Raw genomic sequence first — 19,031 nt, 5'->3', positions numbered from 1 at the left:
TGTGATCCTAACCAGTGATCCTTGTTTCTTTGGCAGATAGTGATCCTCAGCAGAGTTCCAGGATCAGGATCACGGACCATCATAGGATCCTCATGCTAACAGTTGCTTTCGTTGAATTTAATGTTGTTTTGCAGGACATCTAGCAGGATCCGCTCTTAAGCATCACAATTAAAGGACACGTCTTTACAACTATGGCATGTGCTTAATCGGAGATGGACGTTGTGAAGGATATGGAAACTTGGCATGATTTAAGGGCGATAATTTAGGCTAGATTTACTTTTATTTCTAAAAGGGTAATGAGCTGATTATTAGTCTTTTTACCTAAAATAGGTCACCTACACTTGTATATATAACACTCTTCCTCATTCGGAAGAAGACACAACACAACTCTCACACGCTTAGACACTCGAAACTATAGTGATCCTTGTACTCAGCTCATTATCATCCAAAGTTGTAACTATTTTTCTTATATTGAAGTTTGGTGATCGGTAGTTGCCATCACCCGAGGTTTTTTATGCCGGAGATCATACATTGATCAAGGGCTTTTTCCTCGTATAAATCATTGTGTCTTTGCATATTTCACATTGAAGTGATCCTTTACTTTTTCTACAAACCAAGCATCATACCCCATTTACATAAAGTTTGGTTGCATTATCCTTGTGTGATTTTTGACCAAAACATTGACAAAGGCAAGTAAGTTAAAGGTAGGTTATATTATTAACATGTCAAAAGTTGTGCTTTTGGTTTCACCTTAAACCAATGCCCATCCACCAAAAGCACGAGGAATTCATAACCATATTTACACAACGATTGAAGGTTTCATTTCAAACTGAAACCCATCCACCTCCAACCGTTGTATTGTCCAAAACAAAATATACTAACTGATAACCAAGGGCTTCATCCTGAAACCCAGGACCCATCCACCTTTGGTTATCAAATTGTTCTAATGCAGGAAAGGTAAATTGTTCAAAAGACATGGAAAATAAATTGTTCGAGTGGTCACAACCATCAAGCTTAAAAAAGTGGGCTCTGGCCTAGGCATAAACATCCATCATCGCCCACTTCGCTGCTTTCAAGGGGCAGCACCCTCTTCAACTACCACTCCATCAGCACCTGCTCCAGCATCGCCCCCGGGATTCTTCTCAGCATTCGCCACTTCCTCCGCTGCCTTGGAAGATCCTTCACCCGCAAGCTTGGCAGGATACTCAACAGGACTTCCCCCGAGGTCTCTCAGTTTTGCCTCCTAAGCCTTCACATCCCAGGAAGGGCATTCAAAGCCCAGGGTTTTGGCTTCATAGGCCATCTTTAATCTGGCTTGAAGGAGGGAGATTACAACTGACCCCTTGAGACCTTCTCGGTAGGAAGTCTTATCCTGCTCGCATTGGAGTTGGGCGGCGTCCATTTTGGCTCGGGCATCTTCGGTGGCCTTGTTGATAGCAGCTTTGGCTTCTTGGGTCACAGCCTTGAATTTGTCTTCATAATGCTGAGATTGTGCCATGGCGATCATCCCTTGGTCAGCAATGGTTTCTTCAGCCTTCTTAAGTTTGGTCTCCAGCATCTTGTTCAGCCCGCAAGCATCCTCATAAAGGAACATAAGACGTTCCAGACCCTACAACCAAGAAACACAGGCATCAATATATATAAAAAATAACCAATATATGTTGCAGGATATAGGTTAAGGATACGAACCTGATTAAGAAAGCCAGTCATGAAGCCACTGGACTCAACGAACCCATGGTTCTCAAAGGGGAAGGTTTCAGACAAGGCTGGTGAGTCAGTCTCCTTTCTTTTTCGGGAACTTAAAGCACGTGGCTTGGTAGCAGGGGAAGGCTTAGGAACGCTTGCCGGTTTGGGGCCGGATGCTGGTTTGGAGGTAGAAGCAGGTTTGCTGGGTTCTTTCTTCACTTGAACAGGAATGGCATAACTATCTAATTCGTCAAGATCAAAGATATCTGGAGCTTTGAGTGGTGCTGCAAAACAGGGAAGATATCTAAAACTATATTCTTGTCTCTTACTTTAATATTAATAAATGTGCAAAATTTATGAGAATCTTACCAGACATGTCTGACGAGGAATACTGGCTTGAACTCGGAAGATGCTGTGAAAAGGACCTGTCGCAATCAGGCAACTGGTAGATCCAGTTGATTCGTTCTTGAGATTTTTCGGAGGGAGGAGCTAACTCTTTGAAGTTTGCTGCAAAAAGAAAAAGAAGAAGTCAGGATATAACTCAGGATACATCACCAGGATATGTTTAGGGATATCTAAAAACCCTAAACCCTACCAGAGGTCAACCATTTCACCGGAAGGCTTTTGCCCTCGGGAATGGAATCCCGTCTAACAAAGAAGAATTTTCGTTGCCACCCATTCTCGTTTTTTGAAGCTTTGAGGATGAGGGGATTGCTAGAGGTTGAAAAGAGCAAAAAGCGACTATTGCCGTGAGATCGGAGACGGTAAGCGAGAGGAAGGTCTTCGATGCAAAGATCGGGGACGTGAAGGGTTTTGATTTGGTTAAGCACAATCAGCACTCTCCAAACCATAGGCATCGTTTGAGCAAAACAGAGACCGGTAATCCGAAAGAACTCCATGATGAATTCAGGGAATGGATATCGGAGGTCAAGGGAAAAAGGATACGATGAGAAGCAGATCCACTCCTCGGAACATACGTCGGAACGAATGTTCCGGTCAAATGGACGGATAATTGCTGTGTCGGAAAAAGAGCCGGAGGTTCTTAATGCGTTGATATCTGCGTTATCAAAGGAACACACTTCCTTCTCAGGGTTTTTCAGCAAGTTTTGGTTAACGAACGACGAAGTGGACTCGCCGGAATGGGAGCGTGTTCTGGGGGCCATCGGAAAACTTGAACGAAAAAAGTTAAGAGATAGAAAGAGAGAAGTACCTGAGAATTCTGGGGAAGATGATGGTATATCTACAAGAAAGAGAGAAGATATAGAGGCTAAATGGATAGCCATTGAGTGAAAAACGCGTTGGTAGTTGCACAATGTCACTTCAAGCGTCATTCTGGTTTAATTACCTCGATACACGGAATAAATCTTAAAATATATCCGTTGGAGTTGGTATACCAACAGATATATTTTGGGGACAATTGTTATGGGCCATTTTCTGAACGCGTATCTTGACTAATATTTTGATTATGATTGTTTGTTTGTAATCAGGATACTGGACAGGGATATTGCTAACATCCTGGATGATATCCCGAGATGTTTTAAATTAATCACGTGCAGGTTAGAGGCTGGAACTTGCTAACGGTCAATTGGACATCTTCTCCTCAAGACTCGGACGTATCTGTTAAGGGAGAGACGTTGAACCCGAAAGACTGGGTCTACAACGTTCGGCTAAGGAATATTCGTTGGATCCCGGTTTTAGAGGATAGTTAGTTGCTTTATCTTTACTATAAATAGATGAGGGCGGATTAGTTTAAGGCACATCATCTTTCACTAACACTCTCGTACACTCTCACTCTCTAGTTCACAGCAATCACCACACTTGTATCCAAATCATATTGTAACACTTAGTTGATCCGCACCACATCCTGCACTGTATCCTGATATTTGAAGCAATAGAAGAACAAGGCAGCTGCGATTGTCAGCTCCCGAGGTTTTATGCCGGCGATCTAGATTGATCAAGGGCTTTCCTCGTACATCTCGTGTCATTTACTTTACTTTCCGCTCATTGTTTGATCATCGATACAGCTCGATATCCTGAGCCGTATCCTAAACACTGATTTTCTAAACAACTTAACAAGTACATTTTCATTACACTTTCTAGCACACTACCTCACTTAACTAATTTGATCACTAAATTGCTTAGGTAATTTTTGACCAAAACAATCAGTTGGATGTAAAGCCAGCGTTTCTTTATGGGAAGGTCAAAGAGGAGGTTTATGTTGGTCAGCCGCCGGGCTTTACTAACCCAATCCACAAGAACAAAGTTTATCTGCTGGACAAAGCGTTGTATGGTCTGCATCAGGCGCCGAGAGCCTGGTACGAGACTTTGTCTCAACACCTACTCGCTAACCAGTTTATTCGTGGAAAAGTGGATGCCACTCTCTTCACTAAAGTCGTTGATGGTCATCTTCTGATAGTACAAATTTATGTGGACGATATAATTTTTGGGTCAACGAATGAGAAATTGTGCAAAGATTTCGAACAGGTGATGAAGCAGAAATTCGAAATGTCATCAATGGGGGAGATGAAATTCTTTCTGGGTCTACAAGTTGAACAACTACCTGAGGGAATTTTCATTCATCAAACGAAGTACGTGCATGATATTCTAGAGAAATTTGGAATGTCAAGTTCTGCTCCAGCTGCTACCCCACTTGCAACTAATCATGGGATTCACCCAGATCTCACCGGAGACAGGGCTGATGAAACGTTTTACCATTCCATGATAGGTTCTTTAATGTATTTGACTGCTTCACGTCCTGATATTATGTACCCAACGTGCCTCGCAGCAAGATTTCAGTCTAACCCGAGAGCATCGCACATGATTATCGTTAAGAGGATATTACGTTACCTGAAAGGTACTCCGTCACTGGGGTTATGGTATCCTAGGAAAGGCGATTTTATGCTCGAAGGGTATTCCGATTCGGATTTCGGATGCTGCAAAGTCAACGCGAAATCAACAACTGCAGGATGCCAGTTCTTTAATCCTAGATTGGTTACCTGGCAGTGTAAGAAACAAACATCTGTGGCGTTATCTACATGTGAAGCGGAGTACGTTTCTGCTAGCAGTTGCTGCTCTCAGATACTGTGGATACAGCAACAGATGCGCGACTACGGTTTGCAGTTTCTTAACACACCTCTGTTTGTTGATAATGAGGCCGCAATTAACATTACTAAAAATCCAGTACATCACGCAAAAACTAAACATATAGAAATTCGTCATCACTTTATTCGCGATTGCTTCGAGAAAAAGTTGATACGAATTGAGAAAATCCACACTGACGAACAAACAGCTGATTTGCATACCAAAGCTTTTGATAAAAATCGGTTTCAATATTTGTTAAAACTTAATGGTATGAAATTGCTTTCAGTGTCGGATGGGGTTGTGAGCGTTGATGAGGGTAATGTTGCGGATGAAGACGAGAAACAATCTGCAATGGTTTGTCGCTTTTTTACGTGTTTTGGTATTTAGGGGGAGATAGATAGTTGTACATAGTTATATTTTCAGAAAATACAAAAACAGTAAAAAATGAAAAATACAAAAACATGATAAAATTGAAAAAGAGCTTGTGTATATAGGGAAAATGATAGTACATCAGCTAGACAATTACAGTATGCTAAAGATTTGGAAAGACAAAATGAGTTAAACAGTCTCACTAACGATGAGTCGATAGATTTTCGTACATTTAGTAAATTTATTTGGGATATAAACCTAAAATTTCAAACTGGTGAAATTCGTGGGGAACACTACTTGGATATATAGGTAACCCCTGAAATCTCGTTTGAAAGGTCTCGTATTCTGATATACTAGGTGTTTATACTCTGTGATGTCTGGGGTATTATTCTGGGACTTCTGCTGAACGGTAGTTCTGACCTAGTCCTTGGCTAATACTTTATCCAAAATGCTTGAAATATAGCATAAAGCCCTCAGCTGATTAGACAATAAAATTGATAATCATCTGTTGTAGCTGAAAATATCCTCTAAAGGGGACACACTGCAAAGTCGAAACTGATATCTCTCTGCTGAACGGAAGTTCTGACCTGAGATCCCTCAGTTCTCGCATTTAACCCCTAATTTATGCACAGACATCATTGTAGTATTCTTGCCTGTAAGACTGAATATTGGGATTCTGGATACGGGAGTATATTCAAGAGGTGGGACACATGAATTGATCTAAGTTCTAAGACACTTAAACGGTATCCTGAATAGATTGAAGTTTGTGTGAGAATATAAGATGGATCAGTATATCGACAATCTGAGTATGCAATGTAGCTTAACGGTACTAGTAATTTGTCTGAAAAGCTGATATGATTCCCTGGCACGCTCGCCAAAAATAAATTTGTAAATAGTTTACTTTCTGCAATTTAAGTTTTCTGTTATTTCATTTCTTAGTTTAGAACACCTTAAAAAATCCAAAAAGATTTTGTTTCTGCTTTATTTTAGAAAAATCAGAGTGGAAAGTTGATTGTCGGATTCTAGCAAGTTGAAGCAGATGCAGGAGATTCTAAGCTGAAGAATGAGGAGAGCTTACATTGTTGGAAGTTGAATTGTTTCAAAGACAAAAACAAGTTCATTAACTTGATACTTGTTATTTTTAGAAAAAGTTGAAAATGATTTTACCAAATCAGTTTGATTCGTCAAAAGATCAACCAGGGTCATTAAATTGAACTTGGTAGATAAATCAAGTAATCAGGGTCATTAACTTGAACTTGAATACTTGAGTGGATTTCTAGAGCAGATTGTATTTGTGTTTATTGTTTGAAAAGATAAAGTCTAATGTTATTGGTTGAGTAACAGGTTTGGAGACTTCATTATTCCCACGGAAGCTAATTGTCAATGCTTGAACCAGAAACCTCAGATCCCAGCATACTGAGAGGGGGAGTCTGTGAAAGGGGGAGTATGGATCAACATCCAAAGGGAAGACTGAAGATGGAGCTCGGAAAAGATTTTGAACCTATGAAGAATGAGTTGTTACAATGAAGAGACAACGTTGTGAAAAGACCAAGACTAAAGACTCAGAAGCATAAGACTACGTCAACATCCAAGGGGGAGTCTGTTGGTGCACTAAATGTCTGCTGACTATGTCTTATCAAGTCTTGTGTCTAGATAGGTTAATCAAGTGTTCAAATATGATTAAATTAGGGATGTTTAGGTTAGAAATGATCCTGGCCATCTGAAACAACTCTGACCGTTTGAACATGTCTGGCCGTTTGAACCTTGGCCGTTTGAACCTGTTGGTGTCGTTCAAACGGAAGGTCATGTGTCTATAAATAGGGTTCATTTGAAACGGACATGTAGCAGTGCATGTGTGTGTTTGTGAGTCAAGGTGCTGCAAGATTTGTATCAGAATCATTGTAAAGACTCGCAATCAGTAATAGAAAGAGAAATTGGAAGGAACAAGCTGTTTTGACTTGGTTTACTTTGTTTCCGCCTTTGTAAACTGAGATGAACTACTTCTACTGACGTTTAAGGTCATCGGAACGATCCTACATTATGATTCAATAAGGACAAAGCCGAATTCCTATTAAGATTTTCCTATCTTCATAGATAGATTCTTGAAAATGATTAAAGTGCCAAATGAAATCCACGGATTGGATTCCTTGTGTGCTTTAAATATCCGTGTCCAAAGATAACAAATTAAAGGTCAAGTTAAACAATTATGTGATTATGTGCTTATGTGTTCCCTTTTATGTTTTTGTGTGATCCAAATTTTTTCTTATCCAAATCCTCGTAGAATCTTCCATATCTTCGTATAAGGGATTCATAGTAGGATATCCAAAGGTACTACCTTAAATCCTTAATGGGCTTCCACGTAAGAGTTAAGACCCTTGGATTATAAAGTACTATTCCATAATTAGACCCCTTGAGTGATCTAGCTAAACAGATTGATCCAAAAATCTGGTTAGGAATATCATGTGATGATATAGCTGAAAAGACTCCTTGGTGGTCTAACTAAAGAGATCACTTGTCGATCTAATTAAAAGGACCCTATGGTAGTTTAGTCACACTCATCACAGGTTTGATATTCTTCCCCTACACATTATGAAATGCACTATGCGGACTGTGCAAGGAATTACGTAATTATGGACGCGTACATAATTATGGAATTTAGTGCACAGAAACCACAACAAGTTTTGTCATGTGTCTAGAGTTAACCCTATTCATTTCCGTTTCTGAAGAATATCCATTGAGGAAAAGGACTCATTCCATGCATTTTCGTTTCTAAAGAATACCCATCGAGGGAAATGAATATCCTTTTGTTTATTCCTTCATTTCTGTTTCTGAAGAATACCCATTGAGGAAAATGACTCATTCCGTGCATTTTCATTTCTGAAGAATACCCATCGAGGGAAATGAATATCCTTTTGTTTAATCCTTCATTTCCGTTTCTGAAGAATATCCATTGAGGAAAATGACTCATTTGTGCATTTTCGTTTCTGAAGAATACCCATCGAGGGAAATGAATATCCTTTTGTTTATTCCTTCATTTTCGTTTCTGAAGAATACCCATTGAGGAAAATGACTCATTCCGTGCATTTTCGTTTCTGGAGAATACCCATCTAGGGAAATGAATATCCTTTTGTTTATTCCTTCATATCCGTTTCTGAAGAATACCCATTGAGGAAAATGACTCATTCCGTGCATTTTCATTTATGAAGAATACCCATCGAGGGAAATGAATATCCTTTTGTTTAATCCTTCATTTGCGTTTCTGAAGAATATCCATTGAGGAAAATGACTCATTCCGTGCATTTTCGTTTCTGAAGAATACCCATCGAGGGAAATGAATATCCTTTTGTTTATTCCTTCATTTCCATTTCTGAAGAAAACCCATTAAGGAAAATGACTCATTCCGTTCATTTTCATTTCTTCAGAATACCCATTGGGGGAAATGAAAATCCTTTTGTTTATTCCTTCATTTTCCATTTTCTGAAGAATGCATGTTAAAAATAACTCCATTCATTTTTGTTTCTGAATAATGTCCATTGAGAGAAAACAGGATTATGCCTTGTGTTAGTGCATTATCTGTCTATCGCCTCCGTCAATCTAGTCCGTAGTGAGAAACCGAAGAAAACGAGTTTTATATTGTTATTATTAGTGATACTTAGTCAAAAAGGCAAGGTGGCATGATTGTAATTAATGAGATTCCTCATTAAGCCCCTTGGCCTATAAATAGAACTCTAGGGTTTAGAGTTTAGAACTTTTGGAACTTTTGCCATTTTACATCTTGGAGAGCTAAAGGCTAGAGAGAGAAGCTAGAGAGAGAAAGTTCGTGTTTGTGATTCAGGTGCTGTACGTTTTCAGAGCTAATCAATAGAATCACAGTTTAGATTACGTCTCGTGTGTTCGGTCACGTTCGTGTACGGATTCCGCACGTCACACGTTCGATTACGCAATCGTTTCGGAGTCAAACCGGTCCTAAAAAGTGGTATCAGAGCAGGAGCTCGATTGCACTGATCTTTCACACGATTTCGCACAGGATTACATCAGATTCAGATCTGAATTTCATCTCTTCTTCATCTTTTTCATACTTTTCACGGTTTTTACTGATTTTCGTCAAATCGAACAGGTTTTTACGGTCCGTTTCAGCTGAATTTTGGATATGTTGTGCGTAAACATCTGATCTACAACCCTACCAAGTTTCAGATCGGAAATTCCTAGCCGTTTAGGAGTAATCGAAGAATTTCGGTTTGTTTTTGCGTGAAAAATTCTGGTTCGCTTATGTGGTAGAGGAGATCTGCTCTAAATTACAGTGTATGGTTCGCTTATTCAAACAGTGTAAGAGGTTTGCTCATGTGATGGTGTAGGTTCGCTTATTTTGTCAAACAGGTTTGCTCGTATTGGATAGCAGATTAGGTCCGCTCATTGGTCACAATATTAGGTTCGCTTATTAGTAACATTTCAAGTCCGCTCTTTTGGTCAATACATAGGTTCGCTCTCAAGACCATTTCATAGGATCGCTTATCTGTCATCATTAACTTTGTGTCTGACACGTTTAATAACAGGTCTAATGATATAATCGAACTCATTAAGTGATGTCGGCCATATTCAATTGAAGGTCCAATTAGAAATAAGTCAAATTGTCGGCCACTGTTTGTTCATTTGTGATACAAGGTTTAGATAAAATTGTTAGTTTAGAAAGGCCCAATCAATGCACTTTGACGGCCCATGTGCAAGAATATTATGATCTAATAAAGTTGCCGCCCACCAATTGAGGTCCAATGAATGATCTTTAAAAGTTTAGTTTGAAAACCCATGTGACAGATTATTCGGCCCTATCATATTTTTATAACATAAAGTAACCGGTCCTACAAGATCATGCGGCCCAATCACTGAATTGTCAAACAATGATTATTGGTCCATCACATATTAAAGGTCAAATGAGAATTTGTTATGCATTTGAAGTTGTCGGCAAGTGATAGATAGTGGCCCAATCAAAGCATTTGAGTTTGTTGTCGGCTACCTTCAAGTTTGATTACTAAATTGTGTCAGATCCACTACAAGATATTGGCCCAAGATATTGAATTGGCCCAATCATAAGTTGAAATGAAAAATTGGTGCTGCCCATTTAACAAAAGGAACGGTCCTATTAAAGTTGTTTGTTAGTTAAAGGTATTGTTTTTGTACCGGTCCTACAAGTGGCGGCCCAATCATGATGTTGGGTTAGTAGGTTGCGGCCCTATCACATTTTAATAATTGATCTAATCTAAATAACATCGGCCCAATCATTGATATTTGTTAAACAATAAGTAACGGCCCATGTTTCAGTTTTTGCATCCCATGTGAGTTTAATAATTGCTAACAGACTATTGGCCCAATTACAAGTGAAGAGATTTAAAAGGAGTCATGTGATCGATATAAACCGGTTCATTTCTCAAAAGTTCAAAAACGTCACCCAATCAAATCAATATTTTGTCGTGTAGTGATCTAAATTTTTGTCGTATTGTGTCATCAATCAAGTGGTGGGTTGATTGGATTACCACATTGGTCAAAAGTTATCACAATCCGATTCAAAGCATTTTTGTTTGGTTCAAGTTCAAAGTGCAATAAATCGAGTGGAAATTTGAACGGATTACCACCCGACCCTAATCATTTCATTTGTTGTTGTGATTCAGGTGATTTGTCAAAGCGTTGGATACTCGCCCAAGCAGATTCCCATCCGATACATTGTTACATATTCATTTTGTTGACTTTTGTTGACTCACTCGATCGGATACTAGTTTGTTTCAGTTGATTGTCAGTGATTGAACTAATCTTGTTGTTTGTTCGTTTCAGGTGATTCAAGAAGAAAACATCATGGCTGAAACAAAAGAGAGAACTCGAGAAGAGATTTTGAGTGAGAAGACTTACAAAGAAAGGAACGTGGTCCACAACAGAATGGATGACATGCAGGAAGAATATGAGAGTGCTGTCAGCAACAGAAGATGGGATAAGAAGAGAGAGTGTTACTACAACAGAGAAGGTGAACTAGTTGTTCCAAAGAAAGACATAATCTTTGATGATGTTCTTCTCGTTGTCCCGTTGAGAGCTGAATATTATAGAAATGTGATGAAAGATGACACATATGCTAAGAGGCTTGAAAAAGAAATCAGATATGCTATGTTGTCAAGTTTGAGAAAAAGGGATGAGGAAAGAATGAAGAAAAATGTTGAAGAGATGGTGAACAATCTGAAGAAGGTTGCTGAAGAGGTTGAAACAGAAGCTGTTAAAGTTGAAGTTGTGAAAGAAGCTGTTACTGAAGAACAGCAAATTGAAGAAGAGATGAAGAAAGAAGAAAAAGAAGAAAAGAATGAGAATGAGAAAGATGGTGATGCTGGTGAGAAAGTCAGTACTGAAGAAAAGCAAGATGATGCTGATCAGATACAGACAAAAGCTGCTGAAAACACCGAAGTGCCAATCACTAAGGTACATTCTGATTCTGAAGTCTTAAAACCAATTGAACAGTGCAAGAAATGCATGGAACCGTGCAGAGCTTGTACTGAAAAAGATGAGCAATTCAGAATAAGAGAACTTGAATTCACAAAAATCGAAAACATTTTCAAAGAAAAATGCAAAGAGATGTTAGAAAAAGAAAAGGTTTTTAACGAAAATGATGAAAAACTTTCAGGAAAATGTACAAAGTTAGAAAAAGAAAATGAAGTTTTGAAAGAAGATGTTTTGACAATGAAAAATGAATGCAAACAAAAAGAAATTGTTTGTCAAGAAATGAAAAAGGAATATGACTCAATGAAATTATCATATCATGTTATGAAAGAATCGTATGATAAAGTAAAAGACGAAATGAAATATGCTCAATCTAGAATGAATTATCTTTCTGAAACAACCAAAGAGCTTAAACGAATGTATGCTATAAAACAAGATGTTGTTAATTCCTATATCGAAGATGTTGCTAAGCTAAAGCGGCAGATTGCTGATTTAGAACAGGATAGCAACAAGTTAAAAAGTTACCACGTCTCGTCATATGTGCTTGAACGAATTTTCAATATAAAACCGGGAGATGGTGAGTCTGAGCAAAACAAGAAAGGTATTGGTTCAGAGTATCATCAAGTTCCACCACCGGAAAAGTTTGCATTTTTTGATGAGGAAAAGGTCGAAAAAGCTTTCAACATGGTAGACCAATTGCCAGACAACATTGACATAACCTATTCCAAATCTGATGATTCTCATGATTCAGAGGTGGTAGGCAAAGCCGTTGAAAGTGTGTTGAAAGAAGAGTCGGTTGATACAGGTAAATCTGAATCACATGATGAAGATGAAGGAAATCTTCATGATGCATATCTGAAAAACATCAAATCCGAGAAAAATTTGAATGATGATTCAAAGGGATTGGTTTATACCATGATTGGATCAGACAAATTGTTCTTAGATGTTGTATTCCCGATTCAGAATGTGATTTCAGAAAAAGTTGACAAAGTTTTCAAAATGGTTGAGATTGAGAAGTTTGAGATTTCAAAGTTTGTCGGTAAGAGTCATAGAGGTTCGTATAACAAACCTGGTTTCAAAAAGAAAAACATAAAGGCTGGGTTGGGTTATAAGAAGAAACAGAATGGAAAGAAAAATGAAGTGCCAAATTATCAGGCAAAAATGAGTTTTGTTCAGGGAAACAGTTTAGCAGAAGAAAAGGAACTCAAAATGAGACAGTCTAATGATGAGTTTCATGCACAAAAGACAAAGCAACAACCACAGGTCAAAGACGTGTCCATGAGAACATGTTTCACATGTGATCAAAAAGGACATCTTGCATGCAAGTGTCCAAATCTAAAACCTGTGGATGTTGATCAAAAGAAGATTGATGCTGAAAAACAAAAATCTGAGAATGTGAGACAAAGGTCAACCAGATTTGATTCAAAACAAACTTGGAGGTACAACACAAACAAGTTTGCTTCGAATCAAAATTGGAAATCAAACCAGAACAGGTTCGATTCAAGATAGACCTGGAATTCTCACACACCCAGATTCAGAACAACACAAAGTTGGAAAACATCAGTTGATATGACAAAACCCCAAGAGTATTGGAAAACAAGAAATGTTGTTCAAAACCAAAGTGTTCAAAAAGATTCACATTTTTACAAACGTGGTACACCGAAAGGTCAAACATGGAGTGTTAAGAAACATGTTAATTCGGTAAAAGATGAGAAAGCTGAAGTTAAAATAGAGAAAGTTTTTGTGAAAAATGACAATGAATTTCCAGCATTGAATGAAAATTATTGTGTTAAAATGCCTAAGGTTCAACAGACCTAGGCTAAATTGTTCAAGTAATTCAATTAGTTGAATGTGCAGGTGCTCAAGAATACTGAAGATTGTGAGATTGAAAGTTGGAGCAGCCTGGCACATGAAGAGGAAGCAGAGGCTGCTGGACCCTGTGTTGGTTGAAACAGGGAGTTTATGTGTTTTCTATACATAAATAAACAATATTTCAAAACCCTAAAAATTTGAAAAAAATTAAAAACCAAAAATATGTTTTTAGTTTATTAAAATTTGAAAAACCAAAAATATGTTTGTTTTTAATTCTTGTAAAAAAATAGAAAATTTCAAAAATATGTGTTGATTGAATACGCCGAAACCCTCACGGCTGAACAAACATGATTACATTCATCAGATTGAAAAACGGTTTTCAAACTGTAAAAATCAATGTGTTGTAAATCATGAGGGTACAAAATTTGACAAACATGATACTTTCAATCACAGCATGAGAAGCAGAAAATGGATGGCGAGACAAAGCTATCTACATCGGTTATCAAATTTCTTTTAATGGTTTTGCATTTTAGGGGGAGAAAAATTGCCAGAAAATACAAAAACATTAGAAGATTTGAAAAAGCCAAAAACATGATAAAATTCAAAAATTTGAGTTTTGCGTAAATAGAGGAAATGATAGTACATCAGTAGACAGTTACGGTATGCTAAAGAATTGTAAAGAATTAATAAGCGTTAAACAGTCTCACTGATGATATGTCGATAGGTTTTTATACATTTAGTAAACTTTTTCGGGATATAAACCTAAATTCAAACACTTGCTTTTTCCGTGGGGAACACTACTTGGATATATAGGTAACCCCTGAAATCTCGTTTGAAAGGTCTCATATTCTGATATACTAGGTTTTTATACTCAATGATGTCCGGGGTATTATTCTGAGAGTTCTGCTGAATGGAAGTTCTGACCTAGTCCTTGGATAATACTTTATGCCAATGCTTGAAACATAGCATAAACCCTCAGCATGCAGATGAAACAATAAAATTGATAGTCGCTGCTGTTGTAACTAAAAGATCCTCTAAAGGGGACATACCGAAAAGTCGAAACTGATATCTCTCTGCGCATACGGAAGTATCGACCTGAGATCCCTCAGTCCTCGCATACCTAATTTATGTACAGATATCATTGTAGTATTAATCACCTGTAAGACTGAATATTGAGATTCTGGATACGGGAGTATATTCAAGAGGTGGGACACATGATTGAGTTAAGTTTCTTAAAACATCTAATTCGTATCCTGAATCAGTTGAAATTTGTCTGAAAATTTAAGTGGATCAGTATATCGACAATCTAAGTGAATTGTTTAATTCTTAATGTGTATCTAAGCTCAACGGTACTTGTGACTTGTCAAAAACTGATATGATCCTCTGACGCATACTCAAACAAAAATATTGTCTGTAAATATGTTTGTACATATTTCTTTACTACTTTATATATTTTCAGAAAATACAAAAAGATTTTGATTTCTGCTTTATTTTCGATAAACCGATGTCTGAATGCTGAGTTTCAAAATCTGAGTTCACTGATCGTGTTTCTGAAAATAAAACAAGTTCATTAATTTGAAACTTGAAGTTTAAAAATTAAAAATTTCAAAAACAGTTTGTGATATCTCCAAGGTCATTAGTTTGGACTTGGATGATTAACTGTGAGCGAGTTGGATTCTTTAACACTGCCAAATCTGTAAAGTTTGTCGATAGGGGGAGTGGATTAGAGAATTTGATTGAATGTTCAAAATGTTTGTACTTATAAATGTTTGAGAATTGCAGATGTTATACCAGACTACGATCCCGAAAGCCGAGTCTAAGGGGGAGTTTGAAGACGAGCTCAGCGCAAACGGAAGCGTGCAAAGAGCCAGGTATCGTTCCTGGAAGAGCTTGTAACCGGAAAGCCAGGTGTCGATCCCAAAAGCACGGAAGCTTGACGAAAGGGGGAGCCTGAAGAGTTTACCGAAAGGGGAGCTGAAGCTGAAGACAGATCCACGGGGATTCTGTTCAATCAAGAGAGAGAGAAAGAAAAGTCGCTACGAGCTTGACTACAGATTGACTACGGCAATATCCAAGGGGGAGTCTGTTAGTGCATTATCTGTCTATCGCCTCCGTCAATCTAGTCCGTAGTGAGAAACCGAAGAAAACGAGTTTTATATTGTTATATTAGTGATACTTAGTCAAAAAGGCAAGGTGGCATGATTGTAATTAATGAGATTCCTCATTAAGCCCCTTGGCCTATAAATAGAACTCTAGGGTTTAGAGTTTAGAACTTTTGGAACTTTTGCCATTTTACATCTTGGAGAGCTAAAGGCTAGAGAGAGAAGCTAGAGAGAGAAAGTTCGTGTTTGTGATTCAGGTGCTGTACGTTTTCAGATCTAATCAATAGAATTACAGTTTAGATTACGTCTCGTGTGTTCGGTCACGTTCGTGTACGGATTCCGCACGTCACACGTTCGATTACGTAATCGTTTCGGAGTCAAACCGGTCCTAACACCTTGCATATCTTTGATGGGTTATTCTACCGAAATAGATAAAACCCCTATATTCCATGCAAGACCATTATTTAACATAGCGTCACAGACAGACTCCTACAAATAAATTTCGGGACGAAATTTCCTAAAGTAAGGGAGACTGTGACACCTGTGTCTCTGCGACCATCAAACAAATACCAAATTAATGAAATGTTGTGGTTCATACTTGGGATTTGTAAAAATATGTGTATCGTTTGCACATATCAATTCATGTTCGATTTCGAGCTTTAAATTGCTTTCCGGAAGGTTATACGCGATCTGATGCGTAAAAATAACTAGTTTAATGCAACAAACACTCCGGAACAGTGACATAGGCTTAACATACCTAAAATAACCTTTACATAACTTAGAAATAAGTTTTGGAAGGTTTGGTATGGCGAAATCAAGTTTATTCGCTTACAGGGACTAATTTCGACAAACTGCGAAAGTATGCTGATTTTTACTGTAACGAACATTATGGAACATGACCATAAGTTAAAATACCCTAAATATCCTTTACATAGCTTAGAAATTGGCTTTGAGGGGTTCGGTGTGCTAAAATAAACTTTTTGGTCGTTCAGGGACTAAAAGCATCAAAAAGTGCATAAGTTTGCATTTTCGCGCATATCTTACGTTCTGAATACATCCGGATATCCAAAACTTTATGTAATCATTAAAATACTTTATTTTAGTGATTGGCATGATAAAATTCCATTCGTCGCGTAATTTAGATCGTTTTTTGCATTCATTCGTGTTTCGTTGTAATTAACCGAACAACGCAACCGTACGACCAAACGAACCGACATACGAGATATTTTGAGCATGTTTCATGTTCCCTATACTTTAACTTCATTTTAGAGCCTTGAAATCGGATTAACGGGGCTTAAACGCGTCAAAAAAGCATCAAAAACCATGTTTTGCACATTCAGGGACCAAAACTGACATTCTGCCATAGTTATCTTAGGAAGGGACCAAAATGAAAAATCTAAATTCCAGCTTGTTCCAGCTGTTCCCCTCATTTCCAAATGGTTTTAATGAAAATAGGGGCTCCCATGGTTTCACAAAACCATGGGCACATGTGTACGGATGAGATCGAAGCTCGTTTTACGATGAACGATCTTAATGGTTGTGCAAAAACTATATAAACCCCACCTCCTTTGCTCTCAAACTCACATTTGATCTGATTTTCATTCTCTAAGTTGAAGTCTTGCACTTCATACCTGAAAATAAATTGGATCAAACCTCCTTGGACCTTTTGTAAGTCCTCTTTCGTTCTTTTATGCATTTTTAGCGTGAAAGTCAAACTTTATTTGACTTTCTGCATTGATCAGTTTATGGTCAATACGAAGTTCGTTTGAACTTCATAACGTGAGTGTAATCACGATGGTTTTAGTCTCTTATGACTATACCTTCTAATTAACACGTTATCTAGGCATAGTGGCGAGTCGTAGTTTCGGCCAAAATGTGTATTCTTGCGTATTTTGTAACCAAACTACTATTAGGTATCAAAGCCATTTGTTTTGATACCAAACCTGTTTTGTAACTTCATTAAACATGTTTTAGCATGTTTAGCTCGTCACTTTTAGTTTAGTGCTTGTGTAGAGTCGTAAGTCAAGCGGTCTAAACAACCGCTTAGACTTTCAAACTAGACCCGTTTGGTCGATCATTAGGATCCGACCAAACATGTTTAGTGACCATAGTTGTATAGAGAATAACCTTCCGAGGTTATACCTTATGGTCACTTTGTTTAAGTAGTTGTATGATAGGTAGTTTATATGCCTTAGGTAAATGACCAAAATGCCCTTTTTACGCATAAATTCATTTTAAGATATGTAACCTAAATTTTCACATCTAAACTGATTAGGTAACATTATTAGACATGTTAAGGCATATATTACTTGTCATAGGACTTGTTAGGCGGCCCGAACGCGTTTTACGCGAACGACGCGTTAAAGTAGCGTAAGCTACCTAAACGGGTCGTAATAGGTCGTAAGCACTTAGGATAGGTTTCCTTTTAGTATGTAGGCCTTGTTAAACCATATCATGTGAGTCCCCACACTCATTTGGTTTACGAGACCTCATTCTATCCGATCTTCTGATTTAGGTCAGGTTTATTTACATAGTTACCTATATTAGGTGTCGTTTGATTCTGTGATCCCTCTAGCTTTGCTTGGTTGTTGTTCAAGACTTTTAAGCACCCTCAAGTGAGTACATAGTCCCCTCTTTTACTGTTTTAAAACTGTTTTGGGGTGGAACACATGTGCCTACTTGTTACTTTCGTGTTTTCCATGTTTTCATACCATATACTTGTTATGTTCATTAGTACACTATTAGTACACGATTTCATTATGTTTTGCTATGTATGTTCACTTAACATGCTAGCGCAATTGTTTTACGTTTTGAACCATTGTTAGTGTGACATCTGTACCTCCGCGGCCATCAAACATATACCAAATCAATGAAATATTGTATTTCATACTTGGGATTTGTGTAAATATGTGTATCATTTGCACATATCAATTCTTGTTTGATTTCAAGCTTTAAATCGCTTTCTAGAAGGTTATACGCAAGCTAATGCGTAAACGTAATCAGATTAACGCAACAAACACTCCGGAATAGTGACATAGCCTTAACATACCTTAAATAACCTTTACATATGTCACACCCTCAAAATACCACCTAGGGAGTGTCCCTGATAGGCGTGTGACGTACCAATAATGAGCCACCAATTACATTGAACCCATAAAAGTTATAAATAAAATCCCCATTATTAATAAAAACATATTCAACAAGTTAAAATGAAAATCAATAAGTTTAGCGGAAGCAAATTGTAAACCAAGTTAAATTGTTTCATAACCAAAGTATGGTCTCATGAAATCAATCACATAAACCTTCCAGTCGACCCATGACCACTCCAGCTACTACAGACAGCAAGTTCCCCAAATCCAAGATACCTAACGACCTGAGAGCATGTAACAAGTGTATCAGACAAAGCTGGCGAGTTCACAGTTTTAGAAAACGTTTGTTACCGGTTGTATGTAAAATAGTTCACTGACAATGCAAGTAATATTGTTAATATCTCAATTCCGAACAAGACGG

This window comes from Helianthus annuus, chromosome 12, assembly GCF_002127325.2.
Source record: "Helianthus annuus cultivar XRQ/B chromosome 12, HanXRQr2.0-SUNRISE, whole genome shotgun sequence".
In the NCBI taxonomy this organism is placed as follows: domain Eukaryota; kingdom Viridiplantae; phylum Streptophyta; class Magnoliopsida; order Asterales; family Asteraceae; genus Helianthus; species Helianthus annuus.
Note: the sequence above shows the minus strand (reverse complement) of the source record.